The sequence below is a fragment of the Lissotriton helveticus genome, chromosome 7 (assembly GCF_964261635.1).
Source record: "Lissotriton helveticus chromosome 7, aLisHel1.1, whole genome shotgun sequence".
NCBI classification, from domain to species: Eukaryota; Metazoa; Chordata; class Amphibia; order Caudata; family Salamandridae; genus Lissotriton; species Lissotriton helveticus.
The window spans coordinates 581,466,312-581,483,999 of record NC_136068.1 but is presented as its reverse complement, the minus strand read 5'-3'; the positions used below and the strand labels follow the sequence as shown (position 1 = coordinate 581,483,999).

The following is a 17,688-nucleotide window of genomic DNA, read 5'->3' as shown; positions in this document are numbered from 1 at the left end:
ATATGCTAGTTATGTATTTCTGGTGAAGCATTGTTTAGTTTAAGTAGGTTTATCATATGAACATACACAAATATGAAACCTATATATATATCCTGGTTTGTGATTTGGTTTTCCTTTTGAAAATGATTCTTCCAAACACAACAGTTGACCAGAAAAACACTTCTTGAGGAAAAGGTGTTGGGGTGTTTGGAAAATTTTTTTTTTTTTTTTTACCTCGGAAATTGGATACTTAGATGTTCCTACCCCATGGCTACAAAATTGTACTTTGTTAAAATCTCAGTAAACTGGACAGACGAAAGTGCAAAAAAAAAAAAAAAAAAAAAAGATGATTTTGATCAGAATAACTCCTCAGATTGACATTTGGCTGCACTTTTTGGTGCAAGGAGTCCATTTTTGGGGGGGGGGGAGAAAGGAAGTGCCCCAGAGTCTCCAACTTCCTGTTCCTGTCCAGCAGGCTCCTCCCAGTGCTTTGTCCATGTCCTGGTCACTTTTGATTTGGATCTGGAGCTGGAAGGATTACTTTTTGTGGCTGCTGCTAGATATTTGTATTTGAGGACTTTTTGGACTTTGGAGTTTGGATCACTTTTGGACTTGAGATTTTACAAGTTAGTTGGTGTTGTTTGTTTGGGGCATTGCAGTTGCTGCAACTACAGTTTTAAAACTTTTTTCACAACTTAAAAAAATATATATATTGTGGGTAGCCACAGTATCCAGTAGGCCCAGGGTTAGTCATGGGTGCATGATACAACTGTTTCTGTGATTTTTTTTAACTTAATTCTCATTTATGTCATGGAATTTTAGCTCACTGTTATATGTTGATTTTTATTTTTTTATTTTGGGGTGCCTGTAAAGCCTCACTAGCCAGTAGGCCCAGGGGTAGTGAGTGGTGCATGGACCAAGTCTTTCTGTGGAGTCTCTTGAATTTAGACATCATTGAGGGCATGGATGGCATTGGATTGTGGTGATTTTTATGTGTTTTTTGACTTTTTAGGGTGTTGTTGGGGCCTGGCCATGTGGGTGGGGGCCATTTTGAGGCCTGGTCCAGGCAGGGCCTGGCCATGTGGTGGGGGTGAAGGCTCAAGGGGCCATTTTGAAGCCAGGCAGTGTGCTCACGCCTGCACCCAGTTTGCCTTGCTTTCAACCATTATGCCCAGGGGTACTCAGTGGTGCATGGACCAAGTCTTTCTGTGGGGTGTCTTGAATTTAAACATCATTGAGGGCATGGATGGCATTGGGTTGTGGTGATTTATGTGTGTATTTTGACTTTTTGGGGTGTTGTTGGAGCCTGGCCATGTGGGTGGGGGCCATTTTGAGGCCTGGTACAGGCAGGGCTTGGCCATGTGGTGGGGGTCAAGGGGCCATTTTGAAACCAGGCAGTGCCCTCAGGCCTGCACCCAGTTTGCCTTGCTTTCAACCATTATGCCCAGGGGTACTCAGTGGTGCATGGACCAAGTCTTTCTGTGGGGGTCTTGAATGTACACATCATTGAGGGCATGGATGGCAATGGATTGTGGTGATTTTTGTGTGTTTTTCGACTGTGTGGGGTGTTGTTGGGGCCTGGCCATGTGTGTGGGGGCCATTTTGAGGCCTGGTCCAGGCAGGGCCTGGCCATGTGGCTGGGGGACAAGGGGCCATTTTGAAGCCAGACAGTGTGCTTTGAGCCATAGGCCTGCACCCAGCCTGCCCAGCTTTCACCCATTATGCCCAGGGTAGTGAGTGGTGCATGGACCAATGCTTTGTGTGGGGCCTCTTGAATTTAAACATCATTGAGGGCATGGATGGCATTGGATTGTGTTGATTTTTGTGTGTTTTTCGACGTTTTGGGGTGTTTTACTGATGTTCCTCTGTCTTCCTTTGCTTTTAGGTGCACAAGAGAACCACCAGCGCCAGGAAGAAGTCATGCAGCGGTGTGTGCAGCACAACGTCACGTGACGTCACGTGTGGCCACAGACAACTCTGCAACTCGTGCAACTGCTGCCTGCTGTTCTGACATCTAAAGAAGATGGGCCCAAAGAAAGGTGGCCGTAGCTCCTCTACAAAGAAAGTTCCCACTGCCAGTAAGAAGGAGCAGAAGAAGCAAGTGGTGCCACTTACCAAGGAGACTGGTGTGCCCACAGGCACTTTTTTCGGGACAAAAACAACGCCTGCAGCAGCGGGGTCCGCCGGGGACCAAGCTGAGAGCATGACCTCCGCTTCATTGGGCTCAGTGCCACCACACCAAGTTAGGTCCAAGTCCATGAGTGCTACAGAGGCAGCCACTTTGGTTGTTCAATCACCATTGACCAGTGATGTTGGCTCATCGCAAGAAAGTAGCATACAATCAACACAGGGTGTAACTCAGCTGACGAGTGTTCAACAACCACAGCCGCAACGACAACCACAGGTGCAACTAGTACAAGCGCAAGTACATGGGCAAGGAGAGGCGCAAGAAATTCGCAAGGAGAGGCGCAAGTACATGCGCAAGGAGAGGCGCAAGGAGAGGCGCATGGAGAGGCGCAACTAGAGGCGCATGGAGCGGCATAACTGCCCACAATGCTTGTTCCTCCAGAAGTAGGGGCACATCAGGAAACGAGATTCAAGCGGAGGTATCATCCGAGGAAGCCACTCCTCCTGAGGATGATAAATTGTCTTCCAGATCCCCAGCAAGAAAAAGGTCCTGGCGGGTTACTACAAGTTCTTCTTCAAGCACCCGTCCTTCTGATGATCTTGATCTTGATTGGAACCCACAAATGCAGTCTGACGGGGAGGTACGCCATGAGCCGACAAAGGTAGCTAAGCCTAAAAGGAAGGTTCCCGCAAGGCTTCCACTTATGGGTGATGACGACGAACAAGAAGTGGTGTCTTCTGCTCCTGATGAACAGTCTGACGACGATCCAGTCATCACAGTCGTCACTCCAGCCCCAGCGGGCATACCCCAGACAGACATTTTGGCCCTATCCCGAATGGCTGCTGAGCGGGATGTGGGCGGCGTGGCACTGGTACCACCACCAACGCAGTTAACTACAATACCAACACGAGCTACAGCTTCCATATTTTCTCGTCAGAAGGGCCGGCAGGGACCTCCATCCAGCTCGACCTCCATTACCTCAAGTAGTGGTGCTTTAAGTGAACAACAGAGTCGAATTCAGCCACGCCCATCCTCCACTTCATCTGGCATTGAAACTGAAAGTAGCACCTCCACCATCAGCAGACATCTCCAGTCCCCAGTTTGGGACTTTTTTAGTGTTAGCCAAAAGGCAGAAAAAATTGGTCGTATGTTCGATTTGTAAAACATCAGTTAGTCGGGGTAAGCTTGGTACCAACTATGGTACCGGAGGCCAGAGAGGTCATCTCAAAAAACACCACACTATCGAGTGGGAGGCGCACTTAAGGAAGATCCAGGAAGCCAAATGAAAAACAAATCCAAATGTATCCATTGATATTGCATCTGATGATGACGAGGGGCTGATCGTGCAGGGGGGAAGTGAAGAAGCGACAGACATTTTTTCTGGTACACCCAGTACCCCTGGCAGCAGCACTGCAGTGGTAGCACCCACACCCTCTACCCCTGCAACATGTATGAGGCACACTAAGAGTCTGGGAGAGACACCAATGCTAAAAAGTAGTACACCAATGAGCCTAACTGGTTTGAAGAAGTCTGCATCATCATCTTCTCGTAAAACGGTCCAGACCACCATTAGCAGAATGTTTTGGTCGGATGCGCCATTTGAACGCAACCACCCAACGGCACGTCTGTATAACGCAAAGCTGGCTAAAATGCTAGAGCTGGACCTTCTCCCTTTTTCTTTCGTGGAAGGGGTGGGTTTTCTAGAATTTGTGGCAACAGTCTGCCCTAAATGGAAGGATCCTGGCCGGTCCTATTTTGCCAGGGTTGCTGTTCCAGCACTACATCAAGATGTGCTGGAGGTGATTGGAGCAGCTATTCAGAAGAGTGCTGTTCACACTATCCACCTGACAACAGACATGTGGACCAGTTGCCAAGCCCTTGATTACATCTGAATCACTGCACACTGGGTCTCTTTTGCAGGGGTTAAAGACAAGTTAAAAGCAGGTGTTGACATGGACACAGTTTTTCAAGCTACTCGGGAACATGCAACAGTAGCCATGTTTGCCATTGAGAAAACTCATACTGCACCTAACCTTTTGGAGGAGGTTGATAGGAAGGTCTATGAATGGCTGCATCCAAGAAATCGCATAATTGGTTACGTTTCCACGGATAATGGCACTAATATAGTTAAGGCCATGCATGATGGTAACTACTTCAGAGTGCCGTGTTTGGCGCACAGTATTAAGATCATGGTGCAAGATTTCTTGAAAAAAGAAAACACAGTCAGCAAGTTACTGACCACCTGCAGAAGAATCTGCACACATTTCAGCCATTCTTTTAAGGCCCAGAAGCAGCTGAGGAGCATTCAACATGAACGTAGACTGCCAGTCAAAGGACTCATCCAGGAGGTGGCAACACGTTGGAACTCAACCTTTTACATGCTTGAGCGTCTGTCTGAGCAGTGGGGGGTAATAAATGAATATGTCTATAAACTGGGTTCTACTATGAAAGACATGAGGCTAGAGTTGGAGGAATGGAAGCTAGTTGCGAGCCTGACAGACATGCTTTGTCCTTTTGAGGTCTTCACGCGTGAAGTCAGCAGGGAGGACTGTTCTTTGGGCAAAGCTATCCCATTGTTGCGCATGCTAGAGCACCAACTGAAGGCGGTGTCTTTAACGTTCCGAGATGATGCTGAAAAGCAAGACGCATATCAGTTGGCGGAGAGGTTATTAAGCCGTCTAGTTGACAATGAAAGGCTTAAAAACATACATACAGAACAATATTACATTTGTGCCACTATTCTGGATCCACGGTACAAAAAGGCAGTGGCCAGCAAAGCATTCATTCCTTTTGATGAAGCAAATGTTTCAAAGTACAAACATTGGCTAGCTGTGTCAGCCACTCGGTACGAAAAAGAGCGGCAGAAAATTGAAGGAGCCGGCAGAAGTACAACTGAATCAGCAGGCTATCCGGCATCAAGTTCCACTTCTGAATCTGTGGCCGAAGGGAGTCACTTTCCCTCACAGCCGTTAACGACACCAGCAACCGTATCATCATCCTCTCCTGCACCAGGCCCAGCAATAATATTGTCGGAAGCGGATTAGCCAACTCATCAAGGGTTTGCACGTTCCTTTGATGCAAAGGCCACAGATGGTACGCAAAGTGGTTCAACCCTGGAGAACCTTGAGTCGATGGTGCAGGCCTATCTGGATGACCCAACAGAGGTCTTTGTTAATCAGAACCCATTGCTGTATTGATATCGGAAAAGGCCTCATTGGCGACTGATCACCAACCTGGCTCTAAATTATTTGTCTTGCCCACTTGCAAGTGTGTCTTCTGAACGTGTTTTCAGTGCTGCTGGTGCCATTGTATCTTCAAAAAGGACCCGCCTCTCACCCAAAAATGTGGAGAGGTTAACACTGATCAAGATGAATCAGCACTTCATACCACCAGATTACAAAATACGTGAATGCACGCAGGAAGAAGAGGACACCGACTTAGGTGACGGAAGTTCTTCTCTGTTAGCTGACCTACTCCCGTCTCAATTCATAGAGTTTGAGGACGAGCTCTACTTCCCTGACACCGAGGCCTGAAAATGACTTCCTTTTTTTTCGTCCTTATTCACTATTATTCCTGTGTGTCTTTCTTTGTTTTGCAACTTTTACCACAACAAAACTCTAATCACCTAATCACAATAAGTCCATCAGCAGCACTGTCTTCATCTTTTTTCCTTATTGATTTGAAGGTGCCGCAGTCTGCATTCCTGAAGTTCACAAGTTCACAACTCAATCATGCTCCTCTAGACTCCCCCTATCCATTTCCCTCAAGGCAGATGGCTGGTTTACGCAGAATCAAGAAACTTTGTTTTTGTACTCGTAGACGAGTCCCCTCAAGTGGGACTGGAATTACTGACTACATGCTTGCTGATTGCTGCCAGTTACTTCTGAAATTGACAGGAGAGGCTGCCCTGTGGTCCCGCACTTTCAGAAGAAGATGCGGACAAAAAGTGGAACAGGTAATGAATAATGAGAAGAAGATGGCATGCAGTGGACATCAATGGCTCTCTGGCTCTGATGAAAGCAATTGCAGTTTGTTTGTTGTGCATGAAATGAATCATATGTCTTCTGTTATTATTTAATCTTTTACACACTAAATGTAACTCAAGTCTACTCTGCTTTTTTTTACCTTGTTTAATTCAAATTGTACTTCAACTGCAGGGGCTACTACGTTTCATTTTCCAATATGCAAAATGTCCTTGGACTTACTGTTTGCCAATATACCATGATGATTGATTAAATATTATATATTTTTTCTTTACAGTCACTCACTGGGATGGATGGATCATCAGCGTCGGTTTAGGGAAGAACTATGGCCAATTCGTGAGTGTCAAACAGGTAAACCAGTGGTGCCTGCCTTGACCATCTGCATGGCCCTGCCGCAAGCATGGGCCAAAAATCTGTTACGCTCAAGAGTTTGCGAATTTTCGGCAATTTCGCGAGATTCTCGGATTGTGAATTTGCCGCTGAAAAACAGTAAATGTCGCGAGCGGAACTGATTTTTGTTTTTGGCCCATGCTTGTGGCAGGGCCATGCAGACGGTCAAGGCAGGCGCCACTGAGTGAAGCAACCTGGTGTAGCATACCTAGGTTCTTTGACACAGACAGACAAAGCATATCTAGGGTTTAGGGTTCAGTGCGGTTTACTAGGGTTTTTGGGTTTAATTAATAATTTGGTAGGGTTCCCGGAGTATAGGGCTCAGGGCCCGATGCAGGCTCATTCATAATGATGTTGGCAAGGTTTTAGGGGGGTTTGGCGTTTTTTCAGAATTGGCCGAATTGTGGCCTTTTTTGGTGTTTTGCGGGCGCGTGTGTTTGGGTGAAGTAGTCGTACACCTTACAGTGGATCGATTTTGTTCTGCCTTGCTGAGATTCTTGGGAATCACTGGAACAAGTGTCCTGGTAAGTTTCAAGAGGATCGAAGTAGTGGAAGTGCTGAAAACAGCACTTTTTTGTCAAGGTGCGATTTGAGATTTCCCATTTTTTGGGGACAGCAGTATTGCATGTTTTTGGGGGGCTGCTTGGGGGGTTCTAGATGTTTGGGGGTGGGTTTAGGGGTCTGGGAGCACTGCTGGGAAGGTCTAATTTTGATTGCAAGTGGTTTGAAGCAAATCCATGGTGGAAAAGGGGGGTTTGGGCCTAGTTGCAGACAGCGTTTTGGCACAATTTAAACTGAGGCCTAGCAGTATTGCATGTTTTTGGGGGGCTGCTTGGGGGGTTCTAGATGTTTGGGGGTGGGTTGAGGGGTCTGGGGGCACTGCTAGGAAGGTCTAATTTTGATTGCAAGTGGTTTGGAGAAAATCCATGGTGGAAAAGGGGGGTTTGGGCCTAGTTGCAGAGCGCGTTTGGCACAATTTAAAGGTAGGCCTCGCTGAGGATAGCACTCCTGCGTGTTTTTGGGGGGCTGTTTGGGGGTGTTCTCCATTTCTGGGGGTGGGTTGAGGGGTCTGGGAGCACTGCTGGGACGGTCTAATTTTGATTGCAAGTGGTTTGAAGAAAATTCATAGTGGAAAAGGGGGGTTTGGGCCTAGTTGCAGTGCGCGTTTGGCACGATTTAAAGGTAGGCCTCGCTGAGGATAGCACTCCTGCGTGTTTTTGGGGGGCTGTTTGGGGGTTTTCTCCATTTCTGGGGGTGGGTTGAGGGGTCTGGGAGCACTGCTGGGAAGGTCTAATTTTGATTGCAAGTGGTTTGGAGAAAATCCATGGTGGAAAAGGGGGGTTTGGGCCGAGTTGCAGAGCGCATTTGGCACAATTTAAAGGTAGGCCTCGCTGAGGATAGCACTCCTGCCTGTTTTTGGGGGGCTGTTTGGGGGTGTTCTCCATTTCTGGGGGTGGGTTGAGGGGTCTGGGAGCACTGCTGGGGCGGTCTAATTTTGATTGCAAGTGGTTTGAAGAAAATCTATAGTGGAAAAGGGGGGTTTGGGCCTAGCTGCAGAGTGCGTTTGGAGCAATTTTCAGGTAGGCCTCTGTAGATTTTCTAAGTGTGACATTTTTCATTTTTGCTCTTGGCCTGTTTGGGGGTGTTCTACTTTTTTGGGGGTGGTTTGAGGGGTCTGGGGGCACAGCGTACCTTATATTTTTTTCTCTGTGGTGTTTTAATATCACTTCCTGTTTTTCCATTAACAATTACAGGCCGGATTTTACCCTGTGCAATGGGTAAAAGGATGAACTCAGGCTTACCATTAGTGAGCCGAAATTCAGCATCCGCCAGGCAGGCAGTGGACAAGGTGTCTTATGGTCCCCAACATTGATCAACGGAGCGTCAGATGGAATGGATGAGTTCCGCGAAAAAGAAGAATGGCTGGATGCATGCAACTTCCCAAATTCAACAGGACAACTACAACAACATACAGTTACAGTATTCATCTTCATTTCTACTTATCTTTTAAGTAATGTTATTACTGTGAACTTCTATGAGTGTGACTCTGTGCATTTGTTTGCTCTCTGCTTCGATTCATCCCTCCAGCCATTGTATACTTTTTTCTTTGCTATTTTCTAAACTAATTTAATGTACTAAGTGGTTCTTCTCTCTGTGGGCAGATAGGCAAGTGGAATTGCGTAATTACTGCAGCCCTATACTGTCACATTGTTTCTTCATAGTTAGTACATTGTAGAAAGTACTACTTCCTTTTCAGTAACCTATCCATTTAGCAAACAACTTCATGCATGCAGTAGTGCTTGCACTTCCTTTATGTCCCTTAAAAGATTTATGAATAGCTTTGTATCCAAAGATTTGTTTATCTTCATTTGTTGTTTGTCCATGCTGTGTTTTTTTTTCCTCTCTCCACAAAACTTTCCCCACAAACCCTATTCCCATCCAAGTTTCAAACCCTAACCCCCTTTCCCCGGGCTGTGTGGTTTTCATTGTGGTGTGAGTAAATTACAACAATAATTCCACACACTTGCTGGGGAGGATAAGGTGCAAGCAACCTCCTCAAATCAATTTTAAGGCAGCTAGATGAATCCTAGGATATTGTAATTCTGGTTAAAAAAACAACAATGAGTATTTTAAAATAAATTCTGAATTTCATGCCCACCATCGATTGCATCCATCGTCAACATCATCTTCCTACATGTCAAGAAGACTTGTTGTTACGCTGCTGTGTCACTGTTCTTGTTGTAGCCATAATCATTCATGCAATTCTTTTTTTCCCCATACTTATCTTCAGCATTTATTAGGCTACTGTTCCTTCTAATTCTCCTCTCAGGCCACTCAATGTCTCATTTTTTTACTTTGTTTTTCATATGCTGCTACTACTAGTGTGGTACCACTCCTACTAACACCACAACAACGGAATTTCGGTCCGGGATGGCATCATCGCCATTTGCCATGCAGCCAGCGCTGTGCCTAGCTCTATTCCCAAACATGAATCACAGGTAAGATAAGAATTTTGGGGAGGTTGAATAATGGGCTAGGACTCGGAGGAGAGACTGACAGTAGTACTAGTAAAGTACTAGAAGGCGAATTGAATTCACTAACTCTGTTAGTGGCACTTTTGAACATTTTTGGACGTTTTAGATAATTTATGCTGGTAAGTTTGAGGAAACCAAACGTACCGTAACCCCTGCCCACCACCCCACAAAATAACATCAACGCATACACTATGTTGAAGTATGTAAAATAAATAATTATATATTTACCCTAACAAAAATAAACTAGTCCCACCCCTCCCTAACCCAAACAATTGTCCATTTCAAATAGTCCTCTGAAAAGTCCCAAATAATCCCCAACTCCTGATTCCCACCCCCCCAACAGTCTTTAAAAAAGGGGCAAGGGACACAGTCACTTCCGGCGGTGTCTGGACAGGTGGTCTCGCCGCTCCTTGCGGAGGTCCCGGAGCTGTTTCTCAAGATTGTCCACCTTGCGCTCCAGGTAGTCCACTCTTAGGCGTAGGCGGCGAATGCGTGCCATCCAGGCTCTGGGGGGGCCAGCTGCTGGTGTTCTTGCAGCTGAGCGGCAGCGGGAGGCTGTCCGAGCATGGCGCCGTGCTGGAGGCTGCTGGCTGGTGGACACGGGGGCAGTGCTGGAGGAGGTTGTTGATGTTGACGCCCCCTCCTCCAATTCCCGAGCCCACAGCCTGCGATATTCCACACAAATGGCCTCCAGCTTCCGGACCCTGGCCCAGACAGCCATCTCCTGTCTGGTGAGCTTTTTGGGAGCATCTATATGAAGAAAGAAAGAGAAATAATGTAACCAATACTCTTTAACAAGAACACAAAATAATTCAACAGAAAGTTGTCTCACAATAACACTAGCAATTTGCAAGCACAGTATAACATTTTGGCATGTATCTTTCCGCCGTCTTTGTAGGCCTGTAACAGTGGGAGTTTCAGGAATTCTACTACCAGGCAGCACTATGGACTCAATACATAGTCAGAGAGTACACCAGTATTCTTCTTTTTTTCTCTAGTTTTGCGAAAGAAATTACTTGTACGTGAACTTGTGTTAGCCGGCATAATGCCAGCTCAGTCAGCTTGCACCCAAGAAAAAGAGACACAAGCCATGATGACGCAGACTTGGATGCATTACTTTAAGCAGTACATGCAGGTGGGGATATGGAAGCTATTACTTTTGTATAGGGGTGGCACTGGCCATACTCGGTTACATCAAGGGCTTCTGCTCAATGTACTTTATATTTTGCACTGCCCTCCCTGGGCCTTCAGTACTACAAAAGGAAAATGAAGATTATTAATTTCTGATCATGTATCCAGCCGATCACATGATCTCTTTGCTTATATGATGGATGACTTTAGGTGCTTTGTTGTGATAGATTGAGTGAACAACAGCGATAGTCCACCCATGATTAACACAGCAGAAAGAAAATTATGAACATAGGGAGTGAGTGTGGTAACCATAATTGCCGGAGGAAGGGACTTGACTTGATATAATTGTCAACTATACAATACATACACAATATATGCTGTGCTTGCAAAGTAAACTACTGTACTGTTACTTTAGGCAAGGGAGAGTTTCTGAACAATCACAACTTGTAGTATTTGAATTTCCTCTGCTTTGCTACTCTGGCACGGACATGCTGTTCGAACAAAGTAACACTCTTCGTGCACTGAGCGTCTGCTCTACATACACCTCTGCTATGTATGAGGAAGAAGATACCATCCAGGCTTCCAAAGTAAACGTCCATCATTCTTCTTAATGTCTCAACTGTAACAACTTTACTTTTTCTCAACAACCAAATAACACCCTTTTCATTTCATTTGGTAAACCACCGTCTTGACTTGCATGTGAGTTTCACCCAAATGATATATTGCAATGCACACCACACATGAATTTTCTGATTCACCCACACAGGCAGTAATTTTTTCTTTCTCCTCCAACCATCCTTGCTTCAAGCAGCTATGCATCTGATTCCTTCCTATCAACCACCTCGGCCTGCATTCAAAAACACGTATCATTATTTACAGTCAAAAATGTTACGACTCGCTCGTCGTTCCATTGACCCTAAGTTCTTTCCCTTTTCATTCAACACACCCCTCAAGTTCATCTGATATGACTTGGCTTCACGATAAAAGTTTCCCAGCTGATTTCAAGTCAAATAGAGGGGGCCATTGCTTACTCGAGAACTACTGCCGCTAATGCGATTGCTAAGTCAAGGGTGACTGTCTTCTCCGTGTTCCTAACAGTACAGTGTACTTGTAGTAGTGTACTGTCTACTGTACAGTACATCATACACTCCTTTGCGAGCCTACTCTAAAATGTCAATAAGTAAGGAGTATAATAATAACTTACCACCGTCCGCCGCTGCTGAGCCATCCCCCCTCAGCTCCTCCAGGTGGCACTTGTGGCGCCGCCACATCCGCCGTTTGAGTGGACCCCTCTGCGCTGCTGGCCCCCGCACTGGTGGTGGCAAGTGCTGCATCCGATGTTGTGACGCCTAGAAAAAACATGTCATATTTTTAGATGCCATACACCACCCCCTACTTCGTCTCGTAATGGAAGAGAAAATGTTAAACATTTTTTTAATTATTGGGACTGAAAAGAAGTCACTGTGTTGGGGAGGGTGTTAACTTATATGCTTAGTTATATGGTTGCATCCCCATATGTTTGGGGTATGTCCCCCGGGCTCCTTTAAATCCTCGTGTGAAGAGGTTCAATAAGTTCATTACAAATTTTGATTATTAAACTTCACGTTTTATTTCTCATTTCTCACTGGTCATTTTATTCATAAACCAATGTTTTCATTTTCATTGTTGTACTAAACATTTCATCTCTCCCTTTTTAACTTATATGCTTAGCCATAACGTGCAACTCTTTTTGGCACAACTGATGAATGCTTGCTCTTTAATGTGCAACATTTTTATAATTACAGACAGAACCAACTACTCCTCATCACCACCAGGAGGACTTGAAGTTCCAACAAGGTGAAGGCTCCCGAGTCTCGCACAGTTACTTCTGACTGAGGTACGTGGAAAGTCAAACTGCACCTATCATCAACAATGTCCTATTTGACTTCTGTATGTGCAGAATAGTCCCTGAAACACTAGCGGTATGGTATGTGCTACTATCAAATCAAAAAGCCAACTACTAGCTTATTCTTGGAGGACATTGACATTTTGTTGTTGGAAATTGTCAAAGCACTAACATTAAGAAGACTGGAATAGACAGCAAGGGCAACCCAGAGGACTGCACTGAGTGCCTCTAGAGCTATTGCTGGATCAGAGTTTTGTTTAACACCGTTTGCCGACTGGGTAAGCTTAGCTACCTACACAGACCGACTCATAAATAATAGTAAATAGTAGTAGCACAGAGAGTGAGGGTAGAGAGGCAGGATAAGAATGTAGAAACAGTCTACAAGAAGATCAAAGACTATTTTGTAAAAAATAGAATTAGGAAACAGTTTGGAATGAATAGGAGCTGTAAACGTTAGTGAAGTATAATTATATTAACAACAGAACAACTTACTGGGGCCAGCAGAAGAGCCTGCAGAGGACTGTTCCTGCCCACTCTGTTCCGCCGGAGTCTGGGGTGTTGCTGTCTTCTTGCCCCGGGAGGTGCTGATGATCATGAAATAAACACAAACATGGATGATTGTTTTTTGGAAATATTTGATTTCTTTGACCACAATCTAAAATTATCTCGGGGAAACAAATTAGCAACAATTGCACTACATGTATTGACCTATCTGATCTGGTCAACTAGGAGGATACTAGTACAGTATTGCTGGATTCGCAGACCGTCTACTTGGAAAGTTATGTAAATCACTAACTAAACCAACAACAAAAATGTTCTACTACGACTGCCAGCACTCAGCAGCACACGACGTGACAGACACAGTCCGTCATCATGATTGCAGACCACTAAAAAATGTCCTACTACTAATAACAAGTCATAATATACTCAACCTATCAATCCATCACTATCTCTTTTTCTTAGTGGCAGCAGGAGTACAAAGGAAGGACTAGACTTGAGTCTCTAGTCTCTCTAGCATTACGCAGTTCTGTAAAGTACTACACTCTACATATTCAGGCCAAATGAGCACAAAGTTGCAAACAAGTAAGCATAGTAGCAACGCCACTGAGGAGGCGAGCACCTGCAATCACAGAAGCTATTTAAATATTATTTTACCTGCAATGTAATCGAATAGGCAGCATTCTTGCTCTTCGGGAAAAACATATATTAGCAATATAACACAGAGCAGAAGAAAACAAAGTAGCTATTAAATAGCTACTCACCAAGGCCAGGGATCTCCACGCCTAGCAGGTGGAGCAGGTCCTGCTCCCGGACGAGGATGTCAGCCCACCGATGCGTCGCTTGGTCATAGGTGCGCCGGACCCCCGACTCCCTCCGCATGGCCCGGCACACCTTATCCCACCGCTGGCGATGCTCCCGGAGGCCATAGCCCTGACCGGGCCTGCCCCCTGCTGCCACGGTCTTAGGGAGGTGGCGCAGAACAAAAAAATATAACAGCGGCCACCTCCACCACGATGAAAATCTCCCTGGCCACTACTTGCTCCCCTCTCAATCGCCCGCATGGGTGCCGGGTGCGGGGTGCGGGACCCTTCCCCTTGCTCTTCCCGGCTCCCTTTGCCATGGTCCTGGACAGCTGAAGAAAAAAAAGAGGAAAGAATAGGGAAAAAGTAAAGAAAAGATAAGAGTTAAAAAAGTAGCTTTAAAAGTAGCCAAAAGTAGAAAAAACACAAAATATAGATGTAGAAAAAGAGAGGGATAGATAATGAGTAAAAAAGATCAAAAAAAGTTCAAAGAAACAAAGGATTGCAAGGATTAGTGGCAGATTGAAAAAAGCATGCCCAGAACCATAGCAATGAATAAAAAACAAGATGGCCGTGCCCATTGAGGACCGCGTGGGTAAGTTTGCGCGATATTTCCCACGCGAGCACGCAAAAATGCACGCGAACACATAATCATGCCCCACACACAACGCGAGCTTGCAAATAGAGCCCGGAAACGGAAATACGCAACGCGCACAAGATGGCCACACCCATGTACGACCGCATGGGTAACTTCGCGGTCAGTGCGATGCAAGCGGCTCGCGAATACGCAAAAAACCCCGCGAACAAGCAAAAAAAAATTATCCACAAATTCGCTGATTTTGCGGATCGTGAATTCGCGCATTTTGCCCATACTTACTCATTTTGGGATCATTCCCCAATGCCTCCTCAGACTCTGGAACCCACCAAGAGGTCTGCCTCCAACGCAAGCTCTGTGGGATCAGAGAACTCACACTCCACCGGGTGTTGGCATAGCCCTGGAAAACAGGGACTTAACATATGCTCTCCAACAAATGAATCACACAGCCCACCCATAGTTGTTAACCAAGCTACCCTTTGCCTCACCCTCCAATGCCTCACACAAGTACCCCACACCACTCTCCTGAGATTGGCAAGACGGTGTACTACTGTCTCTGTCATACAACCCACACTCTTCTGGCTGGTCTTCACACTCACACTCCAAGGTTTCTACCATGGGGGAACCCCTCTCCCTGCATCTCTTATCTAGAGTCAGTAGAGTGCCCCTCCCACCACTAGGAATATGGTGCCCTTTGCCAGTCCCCCAATCTACTTCAGGGACACTGCACTCCACTGGAACTACATCATAAACCTGAACTGACCCCCCCTGGCGTATGTTGACCCCCTCCCTCAAATCAGGCGCCACATCTCTGGGTGTTTGTACATTTTTCTCAGCACTGGAAACTCTAAAGTTGCTGCCACCATATGAGCTGGACTTCATCTCCAACTCAGCAAAGCTCACCTCTTGAGCTACCCATGTTTCTTCTTCAGCTGAGACACTCATGGCCTCAAGCCTCTCGAGCTCCAACTCAAGCTCCCTCATTCTTAATTCATGGGCCAAGGTCAATTTCAATTCCTCCAGGGCACGGGCATTTTGCTCTCCTCCACCGCCCTTTCTCTCTTCATTTTCTTCAGCTTCATTTCAAGCCCCAACATTTCTAATTCATGATCTCTAGTCCTTTGGTTTTCCTCCAACTCCTCTGGGGAAAATTTTCAGCTGAATGGTTGCTGCCAGCCCTGGAGCCTGCTGTGGACACAGGCAGATCCTGTGACCTGAAACCATCCCTTTCTATATCCTCCTCCACTTCTGCACCATCTGTCTCCCCAGCCTCTTTGGTCTCCCACCAGGCCCTTAAGGCCTAGCTCCTCCTCCTTGGAGCGGCGCTTCATGGGGCATCCAAAGCTCCTGCAGAACTGCTTGAGTTGACCTACTTTGTAATCACTGAACATTTCAATATCAAATTACAGTTCTGCAACCTCACTTGTTGGTTTACCATTCAGAGACATGATGCTTGGATTCTTTAAGGGTTACAATCAAAAATAGAACCAACAAAAAAACTCAACCGTAGTATGCGGTGGAGTAGTGTTCAACACTCACTAGTGATGTACACCAGTCACTGTGGGTCTAGTACAAATACAAGTTCAAATCCCACCGCTGACCAACAATGCAATGTTAGAACTGGGGGTCTCTAGTTGGCAGAGGTAGGTACCACTGTCCAAATAGAGACCCTTGCTTCTAGTCAGGGTAAGGAGGATACACTCTTTAGATAACCCCTGCTCACCCCCTTGGTAGTTTGTCAGGAGCAGTCAAGGATTATCAAAGGCAATGTGTAAAGTATTTGTCCCAACACTCACAGTAACACAGTGAAAACACCACAAACTGACTCCACAACAGTTTAGAAAAATAAAGGTATTTAATCTAAACTACACAAGACCAAAACGACAAAAATCCAACATACACAGTTCAAGAATATGGTTTCAAAAGAGTTCTTAAAGTTGCGATAAAAGAATCCACAGTTGCGTGAAAAGTTCACAGTTGAGTCACGTTTAGCCAACAGTACCTTTAAATGTGACAAAGTTCCAAAACAGAAACTGGTGCGGTGGAAAACAAGCGATGTGTCACTCCTGAGAACTTGGGGAGGCGATGTGACAATCCCGCTGGATGTAGTGGGCGTGGTGTGATGACTCTAATCTGTATGGGGAGGGAGGCGATACCTTGTATGGATTCCGGTGCAGAGGTGCCGTAGTGAAAAAGCTTGCAAAGGCACGATGCTATGATCTTTGGGGCTGCGACGATCTCCGGGCCGACGATGCGTGGTCCAGTGGCGATCTTCCTCTTGCAGCTCCTCGATGTGATGGCTCTGCGATGATGTTCGCAGCGACGTGATGCGGTCTGCAAGCAAGCGGTGCGGAGATGTCACCCAGTGACTGCAGGCTCTGCGACGATACTCGCAGCAATGGTAATCTTCGCGCACCGGACTGGTGCGTCCCGCAAACGAAGGATGCGACGACTCTGGCAGTGGCAACAGGCGCTGCGACGATCTCGGCCTTCGTAGCGGCGGGAATTTCCTCGCACTGACGGGGATGCGTTCCGCAAGCGAGCGATGCAGTAAAAGTTGCAGAAAGTCTTTAAAAACTTGGTTTCCAGCTTCCCAACCCAGGTAAAACTTCCAGAGGCACCACAACTGGCCCAAGCACTCTAGGAAGGACAGAACTCTCTCAGCAGAGTTCAGGGAAGATGGGAGTGAAGTCCTTTTGTTCCTGGGACTTCTTAACAGAGAGCCAGCTCTTCTTAGGCCCTTGGAGATTCCTTCAAGCAAGGGGACACAGCACAGAGCAAAGTACTTCGCCTCTCCTTGGCAGCAAAGCAACAGCAGGTCAGTCTAGCAGAGCAACAGCAGGACAGTCTTCCTTCTTCAGTTTCAGCTTTCTCCTTGGCAGAGGTTCCTTCTTGATTCCTGGATGATCTAATTTTCTGTAGTCTGGGGTCCTGTACTTATACCCCAAAAAGTCTTTGTTCCCTTTGTGCAGGAGAGCTCTGAGCCCGGTCTGGACCAGTTCTGGGTGTTCCTTGAGCACTTTGTTTTTCTGGCTTCTCCTTTCCTTTCAGAGTACAGAGCAGGGACATCAGACACCCCACAGGAAGTGGAGCCAGCATTGTGGAGGAAAAGCACAGCCCTGGAGCACTTTGTTGACATGATTCCTTTTCTCCTTTCACAGTGCAGGGCAGAAATATCAGACGCACCACAGGGGATGGAGCCAGCACTGTGGGGGGCGGGCACAGTCCTATCGGGGCCCAGGTGCAACTCCTCCCTCCCAT

The 17,688-nt window shown here is 46.3% G+C and overlaps 1 protein-coding gene across 8 annotated transcripts in view; it reads left to right on the top strand.

The window, feature by feature from the left end:
* LOC144768773 (uncharacterized) overlaps nt 1-17,688 on the top strand; it is a 9,320,023-nt gene that overhangs the window by 1,330,717 nt on the left and 7,971,618 nt on the right. Inside the window, exon 1 of one of the 8 annotated variants that reach the window (XM_078652702.1) lies at nt 12,504-12,522. The exons of the other annotated variants lie outside the window; for them this stretch is intronic. The gene's annotated coding sequence lies outside the window, so the exon portion shown is untranslated. Of the gene's footprint in view, nt 1-12,503; nt 12,523-17,688 lie in introns of those variants that run through there. 8 annotated transcript variants of the gene reach the window in all.